The sequence below is a fragment of the Rhopalosiphum maidis genome, chromosome 3 (assembly GCF_003676215.2).
Source record: "Rhopalosiphum maidis isolate BTI-1 chromosome 3, ASM367621v3, whole genome shotgun sequence".
Taxonomy (NCBI): Eukaryota; Metazoa; Arthropoda; class Insecta; order Hemiptera; family Aphididae; genus Rhopalosiphum; species Rhopalosiphum maidis.
This window is the reverse complement of record NC_040879.1, coordinates 75,683,990-75,696,394: the sequence shown is the minus strand read 5'-3', so window position 1 is coordinate 75,696,394 and position 12,405 is coordinate 75,683,990.

Below are 12,405 nucleotides of genomic sequence, written 5' to 3'. Positions count from 1 at the left end.
AAAAATACATGGAAGTTAATAATGCTAAATAAGAATCATTTACTTAATTCATTGGTCTTGGTTTCATGATACTAATTTTTTTGTTTCACTAATATTAATTTGCTATCAATTAATTCAATAACCATTACACACACATTGCATAAAGACCAATATTATTATCAATATCTTCTAGTTTATTTCAAAATAAGATGTTGATACTTTCCCAAGTGGTATGAATGCAAATTCCTGTCTCAGCAAGCCTTGGGTAACTGCTGCACTGCAATCTGAAAAAAATGTAGTCAGTTAATATGTAAAATTAGTGGAGAATTAATTGAGAATTGAGTGTTTCATAAGCAGTTAAAAATATGAATTTATAACACGAGTCAAAATCATATAAAAGCATGTTTTATAGTGTTTATGAAGTATCAGCATCAATGAATACATGAAAGTTAATAATGCTAAAAAGAATCATTTACTTAATCCAATTGTCACTACTACACACCATAAGGAGAACGAAAATAATTCTATAACAACTAGTGCGTGGAAAATACTGGATAATTTAGAATTCAAACAATCAAAACAAAAACTAACAGACAACCTTCATCTTTAATACAAAATAATTGAAAACTATTTACAGTTGAAACTTAAACACTAGTACGATGTAAATCTGTAAAAGATACGAAATTTAAGCATAAACAGATGATAACAAATAATAATTATGATAAGCCATAAAAGATTGTACAAATTAACAGAATGTTTTGTACTTTTAAAAAAGAATACACTTGTACAATAACTGAAAAATACCCCATTTCCATATGAATTTGATGATAATTTTTCAATGATAAATTTAAATCATTTTCTTAATGCATTGGTCGAGGATCAGGACACTGACTTGTGTTAATTTCGGCCGTAAAATATGAACAATTCGTTGATAGTATAAATATTCTTTCGTAAATGTACAAGACATACAGTCAAAAGCCTAATAATATGCCGCCCCACTCCGGAGGGCAGTGCAACGGTGAACGGCACATAACCAACTAGATTCTTCCTGTGGTAGGTCAGCCGTCGACCATGGTATGGGGAACCTCCCGCCCTCTGTTGGTGTTAATATTGACTTAATGATTAATTCTTCTATAAACAGTTGAAAATGTGAATTTGTAATTTTTGTCAAAATTATCATTTATATATAGTCTAAATAAAAGATTTTTATAGCATAGGTAAATAAGAAGAATAAAAATAACAAGCTAAAAGTGTTTACTAATCTTTTATTCATATATATAACAAATAACAATTGTTTCACAACTATTAATTTATTATCAATTATATTCAATAACCATTACACACACATTGCATAAATCCAATATTATTATCAGTATCTTCTAGTTTATTTCCAAAATAAGATGTTGATATTTTCCAAAGTGGTATAAATGCAAATTCCGGTCTCAGCAAGCCTTGGGTGAACTGCTGCACTGCAATCTGAAAAAAATGTAGTCAGTTAATTTGTAAGATTGGTGGAGAATTAATTGAGAAATGAGTGTTTCATAAGCAGTTTAAAATATATATTTAAAACACGAGTAAAAATTATCATTTAAAAGCATGTTTATAGTGTCTATGAAGTACCAGCATCAATGAAATACATGGAAGTTAATAAAGTTAAATAAAAATCATTTACTTAATTCAATGTGTTGGTTTCATGTCAATTAATTGAGATTGAGTGTTTCATAAGCAATTAAAAAAATGAATTTGTAAAATATGCCAAATTTACCATATAAAAACATGTTTTATAGTGTTTATGAAGTATTGGCTTATATGTAATGTATGAAAGTAATTAATGCTAATTAAGAAACATATTCTCTTTTTAGTGATCAAGGTTTCAAGGTACTAACATGAGAAATGAGTATTTTATAATCAATTTAAAAAAATGAATTTGAAAATATGCCAAATTTACCATATAAAAACATGTTTTATAGTGTTTATGAAGTATTGGCTTATATGTAATGTATGAAAGTAATTAATGCTAAATAAGAAACATATTCTCTTTCTAGTGGTCAAGGTTTCAAGATACTAACATGAGAATTGAGTATTTCATAAGCCATAAAAAATTTGAATTTGTAATTTACGTTAAAATATCATATAAAAACATGTTTTTTAGTGTTTATGAAGTATTGGCTTATATGTAATGTATGAAAGTAATTAATGCTAAATAAGAAACATATTCTCTTTCTAGTGGTCAAGGTTTCAAGATACTAACATGAGAATTGAGTATTTTATAAGCAATTTAAAAAAATGAATTTGTAAAATACGCCAAATTTACCATATAAAAACATGTTTTATAGTGTTTATGAAGTATTGGCTTATATGTAATGTATGAAAGTAATTAATGCTAAATAAGAAACATATTCTCTTTCTAGTGGTCAAGGTTTCAAGATACTAACATGAGAATTGAGTATTTCATAAGCCATAAAAATTTGAATTTGTAATTTACGTTAAAATTATCATATAAAAACATGTTTTATAGTGTTTATGAAGTATTGGCTTATATGTAATGTATGAAAGTAATTAATGCTAAATAAGAAACATATTCTCTTTCTAGTGGTCAAGGTTTCAAGATACTAACATGAGAATTGAGTATTTCATAAGCCATAAAAAATTGAATTTGTAATTTACGTTAAAAATATCATATAAAAACATGTTTTTAGTGTTTATGAAGTATTGGCTTATATGTAATGTATGAAAGTAATTAATGCTAAATAAGAAACATATTCTCTTTCTAGTGGTCAAGGTTTCAAGATACTAACATGAGAATTGAGTATTTTATAAGCAATTTAAAAAAATGAATTTGTAAAATACGCCAAATTTACCATATAAAAACATGTTTTATAGTGTTTATGAAGTATTGGCTTATATGTAATGTATGAAAGTAATTAATGCTAAATAAGAAACATATTCTCTTTCTAGTGGTCAAGGTTTCAAGATACTAACATGAGAATTGAGTATTTCATAAGCCATAAAAAATTTGAATTGTAATTTACGTTAAAATTATCATATAAAAACATGTTTTATAGTGTTTATGAAGTATTGGCTTATATGTAATGTATGAAAGTAATTAATGCTAAATAAGAAACATATTCACTTTCTAGTGGTCAAGGTTTCAAGATACTAACATGAGAATTGAGTATTTTATAATCAATTTAAAAAATGAATTTGAAAAATATGCCAAATTTACCATATAAAAACATGTTTTATAGTGTTTATGAAGTATTGGCTTATATGTAATGTATGAAAGTAATTAATGCTAATTAAGAAACATATTATCTTTCTAGTGGTCAAGGTTTCAAGATACTAACATGAGAATTGAGTATTTCATAAGCCATAAAAAATTTGAATTTGTAATTTACGTTAAAAATATCATATAAAAACATGTTTTTAGTGTTTATGAAGTATTGGCTTATATGTAATGTATGAAAGTAATTAATGCTAAATAAGAAACATATTCTCTTCTAGTGGTCAAGGTTTCAAGATACTAACATGAGAATTGAGTATTTCATAAGCAATTTAAAAAATGAATTTGTAAAATACGCCAAATTTACCATATAAAAACATGTTTTATAGTGTTTATGAAGTATTGGCTTATATGTAATGTATGAAAGTAATTAATGCTAAATAAGAAACATATTCTCTTTCTAGTGGTCAAGGTTTCAAGATACTAACATGAGAATTGAGTATTTTATAAGCAATTTAAAAAAATGAATTTGTAAAATACGCCAAATTTACCATATAAAAACATGTTTTATAGTGTTTATGAAGTATTAGCATCAACAAAAATACATGGAAGTTAATAATGCTAAATAAGAATCATGTACTTAATTCATTGGTCTTGGTTTCATGATACTAATTTTTTGTTTCACTAGTATTAATTTGCTATCAATTAAATTCAATAACCATTACACAAACATTGCATATATCCAATATTATTATCAATATCTTCTAGTTTATTTTCAAAATAAGATGTTGATACTTTCCCAAAGTGGTATGAATGCAAATTCCTGTCTCAGTAAGCCTTGAGTGAACTGCTGCACTGCAATCTGAAAAAAATGTAGTCAGTTAAATATGTAAAATTAGTGGAGAATTAATTGAGAATTGAGTGTTTCATAAGCAGTTAAAAATATGAATTTATAACACGAGTCAAAATTATCATATAAAAGCATGTTTATAGTGTTTATGAAGTATCAGCATCAATGAAATACATGAAAGTTAATAATGCTAAAAAAGAATCATTTACTTAATCCAATTGTCACTACTACACACCATAAGGAGAACGAAAATAATTCTATAACAACTAGTGCGTGGAAAATACTGGATAATTTAGAAATTCAAACAATCAAAACAAAAACTAACAGACAACCTTCATCTTTAATACAAAATAATTGAAAACTATTTACAGTTGAAACTTAAACACTAGTACGAATGTAAATCTGTAAAAAGATACGAAATTTAAGCATAAACAGATGATAACAAATAATAATTATGATAAGCCATAAAAGATTGTACAAATTAACAGAATGTTTTGTACTTTTAAAAAAGAATACACTTGTACAATAACTGAAAAATACCCCATTTCCATATGAATTTGATGATAATTTTTCAATGATAAATTTAAATCATTTTCTTAATGCATTGGTCGAGGATCAGGACACTGACTTGTGTTAATTTCGGCCGTAAAATATGAACAATTCGTTGATAGTATAAATATTCTTTCGTAAATGTACAAGACATACAGTCAAAAGCCTAATAAATATGCCGCCCCACTCCGGAGGGCAGTGCAACGGTGAACGGCACATAACCAACTAGATTCTTCCTGTGGTAGGTCAGCCGTCGACCATGGTATGGGGAACCTCCCGCCCTCTGTTGGTGTTAATATTGACTTAATGATTAATTCTTCTATAAACAGTTGAAAATGTGAATTTGTAATTTTTGTCAAAATTATCATTTATATATAGTCTAAATAAAAGATTTTTATAGCATAGGTAAATAAGAAGAATAAAAAATACAAGCTAAAAGTGTTTACTAATCTTTTATTCATATATATAACAAATAACAATTGTTTCACAACTATTAATTTATTATCAATTATATTCAATAACCATTACACACACATTGCATAAATCCAATATTATTATCAGTATCTTCTAGTTTATTTCCAAAATAAGATGTTGATATTTTCCAAAGTGGTATAAATGCAAATTCCGGTCTCAGCAAGCCTTGGGTGAACTGCTGCACTGCAATCTGAAAAAAATGTAGTCAGTTAAATTTGTAAGATTGGTGGAGAATTAATTGAGAAATGAGTGTTTCATAAGCAGTTTAAAATATATATTTAAAACACGAGTAAAAATTATCATTTAAAAGCATGTTTATAGTGTCTATGAAGTACCAGCATCAATGAAATACATGGAAGTTAATAAAGTTAAATAAAAATCATTTACTTAATTCAATGGTGTTGGTTTCATGTCAATTAATTGAGAATTGAGTGTTTCATAAGCAATTAAAAAAATGAATTTGTAAAATATGCCAAATTTACCATATAAAAACATGTTTTATAGTGTTTATGAAGTATTGGCTTATATGTAATGTATGAAAGTAATTAATGCTAATTAAGAAACATATTCTCTTTTTAGTGATCAAGGTTTCAAGGTACTAACATGAGAAATGAGTATTTTATAATCAATTTAAAAAAATGAATTTGAAAAATATGCCAAATTTACCATATAAAAACATGTTTTATAGTGTTTATGAAGTATTGGCTTATATGTAATGTATGAAAGTAATTAATGCTAAATAAGAAACATATTCTCTTTCTAGTGGTCAAGGTTTCAAGATACTAACATGAGAATTGAGTATTTCATAAGCCATAAAAAATTTGAATTTGTAATTTACGTTAAAAATATCATATAAAAACATGTTTTTTAGTGTTTATGAAGTATTGGCTTATATGTAATGTATGAAAGTAATTAATGCTAAATAAGAAACATATTCTCTTTCTAGTGGTCAAGGTTTCAAGATACTAACATGAGAATTGAGTATTTTATAAGCAATTTAAAAAATGAATTTGTAAAATACGCCAAATTTACCATATAAAAACATGTTTTATAGTGTTTATGAAGTATTGGCTTATATGTAATGTATGAAAGTAATTAATGCTAAATAAGAAACATATTCTCTTTCTAGTGGTCAAGGTTTCAAGATACTAACATGAGAATTGAGTATTTCATAAGCCATAAAAAATTTGAATTTGTAATTTACGTTAAAATTATCATATAAAAACATGTTTTATAGTGTTTATGAAGTATTGGCTTATATGTAATGTATGAAAGTAATTAATGCTAAATAAGAAACATATTCTCTTTCTAGTGGTCAAGGTTTCAAGATACTAACATGAGAATTGAGTATTTCATAAGCCATAAAAAATTTGAATTTGTAATTTACGTTAAAAATATCATATAAAAACATGTTTTTTAGTGTTTATGAAGTATTGGCTTATATGTAATGTATGAAAGTAATTAATGCTAAATAAGAAACATATTCTCTTTCTAGTGGTCAAGGTTTCAAGATACTAACATGAGAATTGAGTATTTTATAAGCAATTTAAAAAAATGAATTTGTAAAATACGCCAAATTTACCATATAAAAACATGTTTTATAGTGTTTATGAAGTATTGGCTTATATGTAATGTATGAAAGTAATTAATGCTAAATAAGAAACATATTCTCTTTCTAGTGGTCAAGGTTTCAAGATACTAACATGAGAATTGAGTATTTCATAAGCCATAAAAAATTTGAATTTGTAATTTACGTTAAAATTATCATATAAAAACATGTTTTATAGTGTTTATGAAGTATTGGCTTATATGTAATGTATGAAAGTAATTAATGCTAAATAAGAAACATATTCACTTTCTAGTGGTCAAGGTTTCAAGATACTAACATGAGAATTGAGTATTTTATAATCAATTTAAAAAAATGAATTTGAAAAATATGCCAAATTTACCATATAAAAACATGTTTTATAGTGTTTATGAAGTATTGGCTTATATGTAATGTATGAAAGTAATTAATGCTAATTAAGAAACATATTATCTTTCTAGTGGTCAAGGTTTCAAGATACTAACATGAGAATTGAGTATTTCATAAGCCATAAAAAATTTGAATTTGTAATTTACGTTAAAAATATCATATAAAAACATGTTTTTTAGTGTTTATGAAGTATTGGCTTATATGTAATGTATGAAAGTAATTAATGCTAAATAAGAAACATATTCTCTTTCTAGTGGTCAAGGTTTCAAGATACTAACATGAGAATTGAGTATTTCATAAGCAATTTAAAAAAATGAATTTGTAAAATACGCCAAATTTACCATATAAAAACATGTTTTATAGTGTTTATGAAGTATTGGCTTATATGTAATGTATGAAAGTAATTAATGCTAAATAAGAAACATATTCTCTTTCTAGTGGTCAAGGTTTCAAGATACTAACATGAGAATTGAGTATTTTATAAGCAATTTAAAAAAATGAATTTGTAAAATACGCCAAATTTACCATATAAAAACATGTTTTATAGTGTTTATGAAGTATTGGCTTATATGTAATGTATGAAAGTAATTAATGCTAAATAAGAAACATATTCTCTTTCTAGTGGTCAAGGTTTCAAGATACTAACATGAGAATTGAGTATTTTATAAGCAATTTAAAAAAATGAATTTGTAAAATACGCCAAATTTACCATATAAAAACATGTTTTATAGTGTTTATGAAGTATTAGCATCAACAAAAATACATGGAAGTTAATAATGCTAAATAAGAATCATGTACTTAATTCATTGGTCTTGGTTTCATGATACTAATTTTTTGTTTCACTAGTATTAATTTGCTATCAATTAAATTCAATAACCATTACACAAACATTGCATATATCCAATATTATTATCAATATCTTCTAGTTTATTTTCAAAATAAGATGTTGATACTTTCCCAAAGTGGTATGAATGCAAATTCCTGTCTCAGTAAGCCTTGAGTGAACTGCTGCACTGCAATCTGAAAAAAATGTAGTCAGTTAAATATGTAAAATTAGTGGAGAATTAATTGAGAATTGAGTGTTTCATAAGCAGTTAAAAATATGAATTTATAACACGAGTCAAAATTATCATATAAAAGCATGTTTATAGTGTTTATGAAGTATCAGCATCAATGAAATACATGAAAGTTAATAATGCTAAAAAAGAATCATTTACTTAATCCAATTGTCACTACTACACACCATAAGGAGAACGAAAATAATTCTATAACAACTAGTGCGTGGAAAATACTGGATAATTTAGAAATTCAAACAATCAAAACAAAAACTAACAGACAACCTTCATCTTTAATACAAAATAATTGAAAACTATTTACAGTTGAAACTTAAACACTAGTACGAATGTAAATCTGTAAAAAGATACGAAATTTAAGCATAAACAGATGATAACAAATAATAATTATGATAAGCCATAAAAGATTGTACAAATTAACAGAATGTTTTGTACTTTTAAAAAAGAATACACTTGTACAATAACTGAAAAATACCCCATTTCCATATGAATTTGATGATAATTTTTCAATGATAAATTTAAATCATTTTCTTAATGCATTGGTCGAGGATCAGGACACTGACTTGTGTTAATTTCGGCCGTAAAATATGAACAATTCGTTGATAGTATAAATATTCTTTCGTAAATGTACAAGACATACAGTCAAAAGCCTAATAAATATGCCGCCCCACTCCGGAGAGCAGTGCAACGGTGAACGGCACATAACCAACTAGATTCTTCCTGTGGTAGGTCAGCCGTCGACCATGGTATGGGGAACCTCCCGCCCTCTGTTGGTGTTAATATTGACTTAATGATTAATTCTTCTATAAACAGTTGAAAATGTGAATTTGTAATTTTTGTCAAAATTATCATTTATATATAGTCTAAATAAAAGATTTTTATAGCATAGGTAAATAAGAAGAATAAAAAATACAAGCTAAAAGTGTTTACTAATCTTTTATTCATATATATAACAAATAACAATTGTTTCACAACTATTAATTTATTATCAATTATATTCAATAACCATTACACACACATTGCATAAATCCAATATTATTATCAGTATCTTCTAGTTTATTTCCAAAATAAGATGTTGATATTTTCCAAAGTGGTATAAATGCAAATTCCGGTCTCAGCAAGCCTTGGGTGAACTGCTGCACTGCAATCTGAAAAAAATGTAGTCAGTTAAATTTGTAAGATTGGTGGAGAATTAATTGAGAAATGAGTGTTTCATAAGCAGTTTAAAATATATATTTAAAACACGAGTAAAAATTATCATTTAAAAGCATGTTTATAGTGTCTATGAAGTACCAGCATCAATGAAATACATGGAAGTTAATAAAGTTAAATAAAAATCATTTACTTAATTCAATGGTGTTGGTTTCATGTCAATTAATTGAGAATTGAGTGTTTCATAAGCAATTAAAAAAATGAATTTGTAAAATATGCCAAATTTACCATATAAAAACATGTTTTATAGTGTTTATGAAGTATTGGCTTATATGTAATGTATGAAAGTAATTAATGCTAATTAAGAAACATATTCTCTTTTTAGTGATCAAGGTTTCAAGGTACTAACATGAGAAATGAGTATTTTATAATCAATTTAAAAAAATGAATTTGAAAAATATGCCAAATTTACCATATAAAAACATGTTTTATAGTGTTTATGAAGTATTGGCTTATATGTAATGTATGAAAGTAATTAATGCTAAATAAGAAACATATTCTCTTTCTAGTGGTCAAGGTTTCAAGATACTAACATGAGAATTGAGTATTTCATAAGCCATAAAAAATTTGAATTTGTAATTTACGTTAAAAATATCATATAAAAACATGTTTTTTAGTGTTTATGAAGTATTGGCTTATATGTAATGTATGAAAGTAATTAATGCTAAATAAGAAACATATTCTCTTTCTAGTGGTCAAGGTTTCAAGATACTAACATGAGAATTGAGTATTTTATAAGCAATTTAAAAAAATGAATTTGTAAAATACGCCAAATTTACCATATAAAAACATGTTTTATAGTGTTTATGAAGTATTGGCTTATATGTAATGTATGAAAGTAATTAATGCTAAATAAGAAACATATTCTCTTTCTAGTGGTCAAGGTTTCAAGATACTAACATGAGAATTGAGTATTTCATAAGCCATAAAAAATTTGAATTTGTAATTTACGTTAAAATTATCATATAAAAACATGTTTTATAGTGTTTATGAAGTATTGGCTTATATGTAATGTATGAAAGTAATTAATGCTAAATAAGAAACATATTCTCTTTCTAGTGGTCAAGGTTTCAAGATACTAACATGAGAATTGAGTATTTTATAAGCAATTTAAAAAAATGAATTTGAAAAATATGCCAAATTTACCATATAAAAACATGTTTTATAGTGTTTATGAAGTATTGGCTTATATGTAATGTATGAAAGTAATTAATGCTAATTAAGAAACATATTCTCTTTCTAGTGGTCAAGGTTTCAAGATACTAACATGAGAATTGAGTATTTCATAAGCCATAAAAAATTTGAATTTGTAATTTACGTTAAAAATATCATATAAAAACATGTTTTTTAGTGTTTATGAAGTATTGGCGTATATGTAATGTATGAAAGTAATTAATGCTAAATAAGAAACATATTCTCTTTCTAGTGGTCAAGGTTTCAAGATACTAACATGAGAATTGAGTATTTCATAAGCAATTTAAAAAATGAATTTGTAAAATACGCCAAATTTACCATATAAAAACATGTTTTATAGTGTTTATGAAGTATTGGCTTATATGTAATGTATGAAAGTAATTAATGCTAAATAAGAAACATATTCTCTTTCTAGTGGTCAAGGTTTCAAGATACTAACATGAGAATTGAGTATTTCATAAGCCATAAAAAATTGAATTTGTAATTTACGTTAAAATTATCATATAAAAACATGTTTTATAGTGTTTATGAAGTATTGGCTTATATGTAATGTATGAAAGTAATTAATGCTAAATAAGAAACATATTCTCTTTCTAGTGGTCAAGGTTTCAAGATACTAACATGAGAATTGAGTATTTTATAAGCAATTTAAAAAAATGAATTTGTAAAATACGCCAAATTTACCATATAAAAACATGTTTTATAGTGTTTATGAAGTATTAGCATCAACAAAAATACATGGAAGTTAATAATGCTAAATAAGAATCATGTACTTAATTCATTGGTCTTGGTTTCATGATACTAATTTTTTGTTTCACTAGTATTAATTTGCTATCAATTAAATTCAATAACCATTACACACACATTGCATATATCCAATATTATTATCAATATCTTCTAGTTTATTTTCAAAATAAGATGTTGATACTTTCCCAAAGTGGTATGAATGCAAATTCCTGTCTCAGCAAGCCTTGGGTGTACTGCTGCACTGCAATCTGAAAAAAATGTAGTCAGTTTAATATGTAAAATTTGTGGAGAATTAATTGAGAATTGAGTGTTTCATAAGCAGTTTAAAATATGAATTTATAACACGAGTCAAAATTGTCATTTAAAAGCATGTTTATAGTGTTTATGAAGTATCAGCATCAATAAAATACATGGAATTAATAATGCTTAATAAGAATCATTTACATAATTCATTGGTCTTGGTTTCATGATACTTACTTTTTGTTTCACTAATATTAAGTTGCTATCAATTACATACAGTTATTATTACACGTACCTTGCAAAAGACCATTATTGTTGTTATAAGTATCTTCTAGTTTATTTTCAAAATAAGATGTTGATATTTTCCAAAGTGGTATAAATGCAAATTCCTGTCTCAGTAAGCCTTGAGTGAACTGCTGCACTGCAATCTGAAAAAAATGTAGTCAGTTAAATATGTAAAATTAGTGGAGAATTAATTGAGAATTGAGTGTTTCATAAGCAGTTAAAAATATGAATTTATAACACGAGTCAAAATTATCATATAAAAGCATGTTTATAGTGTTTATGAAGTATCAGCATCAATGAAATACATGAAAGTTAATAATGCTAAAAAAGAATCATTTACTTAATCCAATTGTCACTACTACACACCATAAGGAGAACGAAAATAATTCTATAACAACTAGTGCGTGGAAAATACTGGATAATTTAGAAATTCAAACAATCAAAACAAAAACTAACAGACAACCTTCATCTTTAATACAAAATAATTGAAAACTATTTACAGTTGAAACTTAAACACTAGTACGAATGTAAATCTGTAAAAAGATACGAAATTTAAGCATAAACAGATGATAACAAATAATAATTATGATAAGCCATAAAAGAT